Below are 12,788 nucleotides of genomic sequence, written 5' to 3'. Positions count from 1 at the left end.
ATGTGAAAAGGCTTGATGTGTTTTGTACTTCTAAGGTGCTTTTCTGCCATAATGGCCTTCAAAGCAGTTTACAAATTTAAAATCAAATAAAACAATATAACAATAGAAAATAAAGCATAATAGAAGCAGTATGAAAAATAAAATAAGTATAAATAAATATAAAGTATAAAATAAGAGCCAAATAAAAATAAGCTCAGGCCAAATGCTTGGCAAAATAGGAAGGTCTTACTTACCCAGAGCAAAGTGAAATGGGCTGCTTCAGACATCAGCTTGTGTGTCATTTCCCTAGGGCAGGCCTGCACAACTCAAATGACCTGGTGGGCCGAAACCACCGGTGACTTGGTTCATGGGGGCCGAGGTCAATTCTTAGGGTGCTGATTATTAGAGTAACACTTAATATCAATCAATCAAATTAAATCAAATAAAAGTAAAATTAATTAAAAATGAATTTAATCAAAATTTAACTTTTGACATTCTAGCAGGCCAAGATTAATTTAAATTAATATGAAGTAAGTTGAATTAAAAGTCATTTTAATAATATAAATATTATACAATCTGTACAAAATACATAATAAAATGCATTGTTCTTCCTAACCACCTCTGCCAAATCATCACACATAACATGGAACACTTTTAAGGGGGGGGAAATATGAGAAGCTCTTTCATAATTTTGGAAAAGAAGGGAGAAGTGGAAAGAAAGATGAAAAGGATGGGGCAGGAGGCTTGGCTTGAGAGAGATGCACAGGCAAGGGTCCTTGAACAGTAGGAACGACCATCGCCTACAGGCCCTGAGTCGCTATGGGAGCCACCGCCGCCAACGCCTGGGGGAGAGGGAAGAAGGACCACCCCTGGCTCACCCCCACCCCCCACAGCCATCCCCCGGCCGCGCAGCAGCAGAAATTTAAAGAAAAATTAACCTTTCCTTGGCCTCCTCTTTGCACACCCGGCAGGCCTTCTCGGCACCTCGCTCACTGCCGCTTTCTCTCTCTGCCGCTGTTTCTCCGCCTGCCCGCTTGTCTGTCCCGCCACCTCCTCTCGCCGGCATGGCCCTTTCGTTGTTGCCTTTCTGGGCTGCTGGCACTGAGAACCCATCCAGCTTGCCGGCAGACGGCTCCACAAGGTTTCCTCTCGTGGCTTCTTCCTTCCCTGCGTGGCTTCCGGTGTGGGTTGCTGCCGCCCGCCACCATTTTCTTCCCCATTCACCCCCAGAAGTAGCTATGGAAGTCTCACCTCTCGCGAGATTTCAGCCCTTCTCGCAGTCCATCTCGCAAGATTTCCGGCCCTTCTCGTGAGATTTCCGCAATACATTTAGAAAGAATGGCAGACACGTCCGAGAAATTATTATGGAGGTTTGGACCGGGAGGGAGGGAGGCAGGCGGGCGGGCAGTTGGGGGACAAGCAGAATGGCCCCACGGGCCAAGAAAAAAGGCCTCGCGGCCTGCATGCAGCCCACGGGCCGTATGTTGTGCAGGCCTGCCCTAGGGCATCCCACCTAGCACCTTCCCCTAAGAAAGAAGGAAGGCACCATGTTGTTTTGCCCTCTTCTGCCTATTTGAAAGAAGAATGGCATTAGGAGTCCAATTTTAATATGAAATGAGAAGGGTTGGTGCTCCACTTCTGGCATTTGGTGCTCCACTTCTGGCAGCAAAATGCCATGGGCCAGCACTGAACCCTTCAGCATGGCAGCCATGCAGGAGGAAGGATATTCTGCAACTACCACACTAGCCCTATTGCCAGAGAAAGCTCAGAGACAGTGGGACATGGTACAAGGCTTCAGCCAAAAATCAGGGGTGCACCGAACATCCCTTCCTTGGAATGGTCTGTTCCGAGCTTGGAGCAGAACCCACTTTAAAAGAAGGTCCTGTTCTGAGCTGAGAACAGAACAGCCCCATGCTGGCCACAATGTCCTGACCTGTTCCAGCTGCCATTTTGGATTCCAAAATGGTGGCTGTGCATGTGCGATGGCCATTTTAAAATCCAAAATGTTGGCCGGGACGTTCCAGCCGGGTTGGGGTTGTTCTGTTGGACTGACCAGCTCCTCAGTTGTTCCAATGGAACATATCTATTATGGACATGGAATGGAACACAAAATGTGTTCTGTGCAAACAGGCTCATGTGAGAAGGCCATCTTTGATAGGGATGCATCTTCATGCAGATGAAATGCTTAATCTGCTGGTTTTCTGCAGCATTTAAAGCCACCAGAGTGCTGCCATTAAAAACATTTGGCAGCCCTAGGAGCATAAAGGTTCATGCAACCCTGGGCTCTTTTATAGCAGCATTTGCCTTGTGAAAGCTGCTCTAGTATTGCAATGACATAAGAGACCCAAAAGCAATCCCACAAGATTTCCCCGAGTCTAAAAACACTATGTAGGACAGCCACGGAATCAAATCAATGCATAATGGCCTGCTCAGAGATAAATCCATTGGTTAATACAGTCACCTAACAAATGCATAACGCTGCACTTGCATATGTGTGTTACATTTTTCCATTTCCCCCCCCTCAGAAATGGTGCAGACCACAGAAGCAGACTTCTAGTTTTTTCATCTTTTTCCTGTGTTATAAGAATGAACTTGCTATATAGGTTAACTGCATGATTCCAAGCGTAGCTTAAGTACAGTATAGGATATAGTTGATCTCTGGGCACAAATAAGCTCTTAAGCTTATGTTTATAAACTTATTTATCGCAAAGATGTGTACTAGTTATAAAATTTGGGAATAATGAGAATGTAGTATACCAAAAATACCTATTCTTTTATTGACCAGCCATCTATTTATGGTTTTTTGTTTGTTTATTTATTTAAAATATTTATATAGCGCTCAATACTTGCATCTCTGGGCGGTTTACAATTAAAATCATTTAAAACATCAAATCAATTAACAATTAAAATCATTTAAAACATTAACATTTATTCATTTATATACCATCCTTCCTAAAGTGGCTCAGTTTATATTACAATCAAGAACACATGATAAAACAAAATGAAAAAACATTAAAACCAGATCATAACATATTAAAATTAAAACTAGATAGCATTAAAAGACAGGCTAAAGAGATGGGTCCTTAAGGCTCTCCTGAAGGCCTCCAATTATCTTATATCCATGGGGAGCACTTTCCACAATCTAGAGGCAACAACTGAGAAGGCCCGATCCCAGGTCAGCATCAGATGAACTGGTGGCACCCAAGATGATCTTCTGATGACCTGAATGAGTCGTGGGGATCTTGTAGAGAGAGGTGCTCTCTCAGGTAAACCAGACCTAAGACATTCAGGGCTTTAAAGGTAATAACCAGCACTTTGTATTTTGCTCGGAAACACATCAGCAGCCTGTGCAACTGTTTAAGAACTGGCATAATGTGATCTCTCTGGGATGCCTCAGAGACCAAACTGGCTGCCGCATCTTGGATTAACTGAAGTTTCTGAATTACATACAAAGGCAGCCCTACAAAGAGTGCATTGCAGTAGTCCAACATGGAGGTTACCAACTCGTATACCCCTGTTTCCAGGTCATTCTCCTCAAAGAATGGGTGGCATCGAATCAATTGCTGCTGGTAAAAAGTGCTCCTGGCCACAGCCTGAACCTGAGGCACCAGGGTGAGACCTGGACCAAAGAGTACTCCCAAGCTAAGAACCGGTTCTTTCTGGGGGAGTGTAACTTCATCCAGAACAGGACATTCTATCCTGTCTTGCAGATTACAACCACCAACAATGAACACCTGCATCTTGCTTCAGTTTATTATTCCTCATCCAGCCCATTACTACCTGTAGGCAGGCATTTAAGAGGCTAATGTCATTTCCTCATATTGATGACAAGGAGAAATAGATTTGGGTGTCATCAGCATAACACCCAGTATCAAATTCCTGATGAACACCTGCATGAACACCCAGCAGTTTCATGTAGATGTTAAAAAGCATTCATGACAGAATGGAGCCTTGAGGGATTCCATATACCAGCTCCCATTTTGAAGAGCAATTGTCACCAAGTGCCACCATCTGAAATCTACCTGAGACCTAGGAGTGGAACTACTGTAAAACAGTGCCTCCTATTCCCAAATCCCTCAGGTGATCCATGATATCAGGTGATCCCATGGTCAATGGTATCAAAAGTCACTGAGAGATCCAAAAGAGCACCCAGAGTCATACTCCCTCTGTCAATTCCCTTGCGAAGGTCAGCTATCAGGCCAAATGATAGACCCCATAGCCTTCCCTAAAGCCAGTTTGAAATGGGTCTAGATAATCAGTTTCCTCCAAGGGCACTTGGAACTGATCAGCCACCACCCTCTCAATCATCTTACCCAAACATGGGAGGTTGGAGACATCCCCTGGTGAAGGAAAATTTTAGAATTATCCATCACCAGGGGATCCAGAGTGGGCTTCCTAAGAAGAGGTCTAACCATTGTCTCCTTGAGAAAAGGTGGCATCCTGCCCTCCTTCAATGAGGTATTAGTGATATCAACTAGGCTAGCTCCAATAAGCTCCCTGCAAGATGAAAAGAGCTTTGTTGGGTAAGGAGCCAAAGAACAGGTGGTAGGCCTTATGGCTCCAAGCAGCTTGTCCACACCTCATGAGTCACAAATTGAAACTGATCCAATCTAATCTTGCAAGAGGGATTGCGGGACACCTCCCAGAAATATTGGAGTCCGGATCAACCTGAATGCAAGAGATTTTATCTGCAAAGACTCATTGAGTGAGCCATTGTTTCTGAAAACAGATTTGAAACAGAAGGGGTTTGAGTTAAACCCCCTAACCATCTGGAACTGCACTTCTGGATGAAGAGCAGAGCAATATGTGCAGAACAAAATCACTTCCTTACAGAACTTGCAGACCTTAACCTGGGGTGTGCACAAAACCAGTTTGGGTGATTTGGTTCGAATTCAAACTAAATTTGAACCAGGGTTTGGGTTCATTAGGGGTGTAATTAGGTTTGAATTCAAATCCAACTCAAACCAGTTCTGAAAAGTCCTACATAGGATATAATGGGTATAATTCAAACCATAGGGTATAATGCAAACCAGCCCATTACTCCATATGCATAGCACCTAGGGACCCAAACCTGGGTTGGGTGGTAGTCACTCATGGGTGCCAACTACCACCCAAACTCCAAAGCAATCGGACACTTGTGTGATATTTAATGAATTCCGCCATAGGGCATAATGGGGATTTGAGGCATCCCCATTTTCCCCCTTGGAGTGGGTGCATAGGCACTCCAAAGTGGGTTTCGGGGTAAGGCACATTGGGCTACAACTCCCCCCCTCCAAGCCCCTCCAGGTTTTTTTTTAGGAATGTTCTCATTTTTTGCCTCTTTGACAGTTTTCTCAGTGAATCCCTAGAAAATATTTTGCTTCTAACTGAGCAAAGAGACACCTGTTAAAGTGGTGATTCTCTTATATTTGGCAGGGGGAGAGCAACTGGCCCTATCCAACCCCAGCACAGCATCCCTCCAGTGGTTGTCGAAAAAGAACCTTATGTTTCTTTTTAGATTGTGAGCCCTTTGGGGACAGGAGACCATCTTATTTATGTGGTGTTTGTTTTTCTGTTTTTCACTTGGAGAACTTGGTTTGAAGAGCAGTATATAAAGGTCCCCTGCTAACTGGGCAAAGAGGCACCTTTTATCATGGTGATTCTCTTTATTTACCAGGGAGAGAGTAACTGGACCTATCCAGTCCCAGCACAGTACTTCCAGTGACTGTTGCTGGTGTATATCTTATGTTTCTTTGGGGACAGGGTTCCATCTTATTTGTTTGTTATTTCTCTGTGTGGTTTACCTTGAGCCATTTTTGGAAGGGCCGTATAGAAATAATAATCATCATCATCCCTCAGCAAGGCACTACCTTGGCATGGTTGTGGGGCTTGCGTGCTCTGAGGAAGGTGAGAGCTATGCCAGAGGTCCAATCATACTGGACAGGTCTCACCAGAGGAACCAGACGAAGAGTGCCTCTCCCATCAACAGTATGGTGAGATGTAACTTTAATAAATCTATACCGGATCGGTCATCGCCCGGGCCAACAAGGACCGCTCAGGTGCTGGAGTCCCTGGACATCTGGTAGCAAGTGGGCTACAGGACTCAGGATCTTCAGTTAAGCAACCAGGGCTGGAGACTGCAAGGTTACTGGAAGAAACGTCGCTTGACTGGACAAAATATACAAAAAATGCCAACAAGGAAATAATGATCTGCTATTACAAGTCTAGTCCAACTAGAAGAGGTTATTTTAAAAGAATGTACCAGATTTGGAAAGAGAAGCATCCAGATACAGAAATAACAGAACAAAGGTTAGCAGACCAGAGAAAATTCATAATAAGATATTCGCAGAAGTTGAGCTGCAAAGAGCAACACAGGCTCAAGATATGGAAGAAGAAATCCGACCAACTGAATCAGTTGCTCAGGAGCAGGTGGAGGAGGTGTCGGAAATAGAGGGTGCCACTGTTGCTGAACTGTTTCAAAATCAAAACCAGGCAACCTCCCCTTTGCCTTCACCTCAAAAAACCAAATGCCGTTTAACAGAAAAGCAACAGGAACTGAAGCAAAAAATAACTGAGCGCATGAACCAAAAAAGCACCACACTTCCAGCTCTAAAAACAGTTGCCAAAAAACAACTTGCTCAGGCATTAAAAGATATAAATTGGCAAGAAACAAACCAACAAATGTACAGTGCAGCAGCAACAACAACAACACAAGAGCTCGGATATAAGATCAGTGGACCTGTAAAAAAAGAAAGTAGTACATCACCTAAATGGAAGATTAGATTAGAAAATAAAATCTCCAGGCTTCGATCAGATGCTAGTAAATTGAAAGATATGAAGGACAAGAAGCTGAAGAATGAAAATACCAAACAGTATCTGATCCAAAAATACCACCTAGATTCAAGGAAAATTAGAGAAGTCCTGAAATAATAAAGCAGCAAATAACAGCAGTGTCAAATAAGATTAGCAGATATGAATCCAGAATTACACAATACAGGCAGAATCTCCAATTCCAATTGAATCAGAGACATTTCTACCAAAGCATAGAAGGAGTAACTACAAGAAACATAGAAAGACCAAATAAAGAAGAAACAGCGCAATTCTGGGGGAAATTATGGGACAATCCCATAGATTATAATTAAAAAGCAGGCTGGGTGAAAGACGTCAAACAATGTAACCAACAAATGCAAGCTCTAATAATAACACCAGAATTAATAAGTGAAAGAGCAAAGAAAATTAAAAATTGGACTGCACCAGGCGATGATGAACTGCATGGCTTTTGGCTTAAACACCTAACAAGCCTTCATAAACAACTATCAAAACAGTTCAATCACATTTTGCAAGGAGGAGATATTGAACAATGGCTAACAACTGGGAAAACTCATCTCATAATGAAAGACCCAGCAAAAGGTGCAGTTCCAAGTAATAATAGACCGATAACCTGCCTGCCAACAATTTTCAAATTATTAACTGGAATAATAGCAGATGAAATAATGCAACACTTATTAACTAACAAACAACTTCCAGTTGAACAGAAAGCAAATTGCCCGAACACCAGAGGCATAAAAGACCAGCTGCTGATTGACAAAATGATTTTAGAAAATTGCAAGAGAAGAAAAACCAATCAAAGTGTTGCATGGATCAACTACAAGAAAGCCTTCGATTCATTGCCTCACACACGGATATTAAATTGTTTAGAAACAACTGGTGTCAGCAAAAACATTCAGATATTTATAAAAAAAAGCAATGAGCATGTGGAGTACACAGTTAACAATCAATGGCGAGACACTTGGACAGGTTAGCATTAGAAGAGGCATTTTCCAAGGGGACTCACTATCCCCTCTGTTGTTTTTAATCGCCATGACTCCGCTTTCACAAATACTAAACAAAACAGGCCTCGGATAACAAACATCTAGTAAAATAAACCATCTGCTGTACGTGGACGATTTGAAGTTATATGGAAAGTCCCAGTCAGAAATCGAATCACTGCTAAACACTGTCCGTATATTCAGTAGTGATATAGCAATGGATTTTGGACTAGATAAGTGTGCTGCATTTATAGTGAACAGAGGGAAAATAACAAAAAAAGAAGGAATAGAACTGCCCAATGGAAGCAAGATCAAGAACCTGGAAGAGAAAGAACGTTACAAATACTTGGGCATTCTCCAGGCCGATTTCATTGCACACACTGAAGTTAAAAGAAAAATTGGAAGTGAATACATCAGGAGAGTTAGAAAAATCCTCAAGTCCAAACTCAATGGCGGGAACACCATGCAAGCCATCAAAACCTGGGCTATACCTGTTATCAGATACACTGCAGGAATAATAGACCGGATCCAGGCAGAGTTAAAGACGCTAGATCATAAGACCAGGGAAATCATGACCATCAATCATGCTCTGCACCCCCACAGTGATGTTGATAGGCTATACCTCCCTCGCAGCTCAGGTGGAAGAGGAATGCTGCAAGTCCATCAAACAGTAGAGGAGGAGAAAAGAGGCCTTGAAGAATATATCAAGGACAATGAAGAAGATGCACTTCAAATGTTCAATAACTATTCAACACCAATGAAACAAAGCAGGCCTACAAGAAAGAACAAGTCAGGAACCGAGCAGAAAAATGGAAAAACAAGCCACTGCATGGTCAATATTTGCACAATATAAGTGGAAAATCAGACATCACCAATACCTGGCAATGGCTTAAGAATGGCAACTTGAAGAAAGAAACAGAGGGTTTAATACTGGCTGCACAAGAACAGGCAATAAGAACAGATGCAATAAGAGCAAAAGTAGAAAAATCCACAACAAACAGCAAGTGCCACCTTTGTAAAGAAGCAGATGAAACGGTGGACCACCTAATCAGCTGTTGTAAAAAAGATCGCACAGACTGACTACAAACAAAGGCATGACAAAGTAGCAGGGATGATACTGGAACATCTGCAAAAAATATAAGCTACCTGTAGCCAAAGATTTGTGGGACCATGAAATTGAAAAAGTTGAAGAAAATGAAGATGTAAAATTATGGGACTTCTGACTACAAACATCTGCCACACAATACACTGTAGTCGAGAAGAAAGAAAAACAAGTTAAAATAATCGACACAGCAATACTAGGGGATAGCAGAATAGAAGAAAAAGAAATAGAAAAAATCTCAAAATACAAAGTTCTACATATTGAAATTGAAAGGCTGTGGCAGAAAAAGACGAAAATAATCCCAGTGGTAACTGACGCCCTGAGTGCAGTTCCAAAAGACCTTAAAGGGTACCTCAACATCATAGGGGCCACAGAAATCACCATCAGCCAATTACAAAAAGCAACTTTACTGGGAACAGCCTATATTCTGCGACGATATCTAACAGTAACAACATTGTCAATAAAATTCTGGCATCATAGGTCCTTGTGAAGGACTCGATGTCTGGATAAAACAAACACATGTCTGACTGCGTAAATAAATAAATAAATAAATAATATCAGAAGGAGGCAGCAGCTTGCTCACTCTCCAGTCAACAGACACAAAGTGAATTTGCAAGGCCTTTAATTGAATCTCCCTCCTTTGGAGACCCCCTTGTCCCTCCCCCTGGCCAGTCAGGTGACAGTTCCCCATCACTGGCAATATTACCAAGCCTACCAAATGGCCAGACACATCTGGCCAATCAGGGAAGCAGAAGTTTGGACAATCATCAACCCATCCCTAAATTGACCACCAGTTCCTAAAATGGAGGCTAGAACCTCTGAACCTGTTCAAACAGAACTTCCATTCTTTATGACTGTAGCGTTAGAGTTCAATCTGTCAAATCGAACCAGTTTGAATGTGAACAGGTTTGACCCTGAACCTGTATGCACACCCCTAGTCATGGACAGACCAACTTTAATCAGGCAGTGGTCCATCCATGACCATGGGGAAACTACTGGAGATGCCACCCACAGAATACCTCCCGATGTGATCAAAAGTGTATTACCAGCAACATACATAGTGTATTACCAGGTTCTAGGATTAATTGGGATAGGCCCATAGTTGTCATGGTGGTTATGAATTCCTGAGCAGCACCAGATAAGCCGGTCCCAAAATGGACTTGAAATAACCCAGCACCAAAAGCCTGGACAACTTAGCAACCACCTTCATCAGCTCTGTTAGGGAGTCTGTTAGGCAGCAGAGTGGATGTACACCAACAGGTCTCACTTCACAAGCCAGGTCAGCTCCTTCATCCACGATCAAATTATGGATAATTTTGATCTTATTTTGAACTGACCTAGCATTACAAAGGAGCATGGTTAGGTTCAGTGGGGAGTTGAATCTGCTCCCGGAGGTCTGAGAACTGACAGAGCAGCTGGAAAGGAGAACAGTAATTAAATTCCCCTGTAATGGCATGCTGACCTGCCAATGCTCTGTTCCCTACCACTACTGAAATAGCCAACAAACAAAAATTAACTAAAACTGGAGGACCTTGAACATACCCTCAAACTTCAGTCCCACACCCGGCACCAAAAGCTGGTCTCCTTCGACGACCACCTACAGGTGGCCTGCCTAACAGCCCCCATGCCAACAGCTATGCCTCCAGCTCTCCTTTGCCCATTTATACCAAATTCCCCAGCATCCCAGCTCTGGAGCTTGGACTTTGGAGCTTGGCTGATGGAACCAAGAGAACATATTACTCCTGTATTGAAGGAGTTACACTGGCTGCCGATATGTTTCCGGGCAAAATACAAGGTGTTAGTTATAACCTATAAAGCCCTAAACAGCTTGGGCCCTGGGTATTTAAGAGAACGTCCATTGAGATCATCAGGAGAGGTCCGTCTGCATTTGCCACCGGCTTGTCTGGTGGCTACTCAGGGATGGGCCTTCTCTGTTGCTGCCCCGAGGCTTTGGAATGCGCTCCCTAGTGAAATAAGAGCATCCCTATCTCTGACAATTTTTTAAAAGTCTTTAAAGATGCATCTGTTCACCCAGGCTTTTAACTGATAATGTTTTGATTGTTTTTAATGTTGTTTTAGAATATTGTTTAAAAAAATTTTAATTGTGTTTTAAATTTCTTGGTTTTGATTTTAACTAATGTTTTAATGTTGTTTTTATTTTGTTGTAAACCGCCCAGAGATGTAGATTTTTGGGTGGTATACAATATGTAAAATAAGTAAATAAATAAATAAACTAGCCCCCACAGCTACAGCTTGTCAAGGCACTCAGGACAGGGTCTCAGGCTCGCAGAAGGAATTCCAGCAGCAGGGCGTTTCTGCTGGTCAACACCAAAGGGAGAGGCAGAGCACATCTCCCAGCTCAAGCCAGGGAGTTTCAGATGGAAAAAAGTAAAAAAACCCTCCAGTCTTCCTCACATTAGAGAATCTCCCCCCCCCCAATTCAATTTTTATTAATTTTAACAGTAGTAATATTATCATTCATTGCAAATACACACAAAAAGGTGGACTTCCCACACACATCTCTTCGTGAATCATCAACTATAAAATTTACCCTTGCTATAATAATAATTCAAAACATATATTCAAACCCTTACAAACATAGCTAATCTACCCAACCTGCAGTTTTTTAACTAAATTTCAAACCCTGCTGTAAAGTCCATAGTAGGAAAGTAATTCTTTAGATACAACAAGAATGGTTTCCAATCTTCTTTAAAACATTCCAAGTTTGGGTCTCTTATTAGTGCTGTAAGTTTTGCCATCTCCGCATATTCCAAAAATTTTATCAGCCAGTCTTCTTTTGAAGGCAGTTCATTACTCTTCCATTTCTGCGCATATATAATTCTGGCCGCCGTAGAAGCATACATAAAAAATGTTAAATTAGTTGTAGAGATTACACCTTGTGTTATTCCCAGCAGGAAGGATTCTGGCTTCTTAGGAAATGTCATTTTAAATATTTTCTTCAATTCATTATAAATCATATCCCAATAGGCTTTAGCCTTCCCACAGGTCCACCACATATGAAAAAAGGTGCCTTCAGAATGTCCACACTTCCAACATTTGTTTGAAACATTTTTATACATTAATGCCAATTTTTTTGGTGTCAGATACCATCTATACATCATTTTATAATAGTTTTCTTTTATAGCATAACATGCAGTGAATTTTAAATCATTTTTCTATAACTTTTCCCAGGCTGCCATTTCTATATTACGCCCCACATCTTGAGCCCACTTTATCATAGTCATTTTAACCACTTCCTCTCTTGTCTCCTCCAGAAGCAACAGTTTATACATTTTAGAAACTAATTTTTCATCATTTTGACATAATTCCTTCTCAAAATTTGAAGTCTGATCCTCAAATCCAACTTTAAAGTCTTTCTTATATATCTCATTTAACTGATGATACTGAAACCAATCTCTAACCAAATCTTGTATTTCAGTTAAACTTTTTAACTTACAATCCTTTTCCTGAAAATGTAACAAATCCCTATAGGTACCCCAACACATTTGCATATTTACTTCTTTACGTGATAAGGCCTCAATCGGAGATATCCATAGCGGAGTTTTCGGTTCAAACCAATTTTTGTATTTTAACCACACCCTCATTAAACTCCTTCTCACATAGTGGTTCAAAAAGACTTTATGTATTTTACTTTTTTCATACCACAGATACGCATGCCATCCAAACCTTCTGTCAAATCCTTCCAAATCAAGAATTCTAGGATTCCTTAATGTTATCCATTCTTTTAACCATGTCAAACAAACAGCATCAAAATATAACCTTAGGTCTGGCAAGGTAAGACCACCTCTTTCCTTTGCATCTGTTAAATTCTTAAAATTAATTCTTGGTCTTTTCCCCTGCCAAACAAACTTAGTTATGTCCTTCTGCCATTGCTTAAAACAAGTTAAAGTGTTAATTAT

The 12,788-nt window shown here is 41.7% G+C and overlaps 1 protein-coding gene across 12 annotated transcripts in view; it reads left to right on the top strand.

Moving 5' to 3' along the window:
* The window catches only part of PCLO (piccolo presynaptic cytomatrix protein), a 381,716-nt gene that overhangs the window by 292,817 nt on the left and 76,111 nt on the right, over positions 1–12,788 (top strand). The gene's annotated exons all lie outside the window — the stretch shown is intronic.

Source organism: Hemicordylus capensis, chromosome 5 (genome assembly GCF_027244095.1).
Source record: "Hemicordylus capensis ecotype Gifberg chromosome 5, rHemCap1.1.pri, whole genome shotgun sequence".
Lineage (NCBI taxonomy): Eukaryota > Metazoa > Chordata > Lepidosauria > Squamata > Cordylidae > Hemicordylus > Hemicordylus capensis.
The sequence above is the reverse complement of the archived record's forward strand: the minus strand, read 5'-3'. Positions and strand labels throughout refer to the sequence as shown.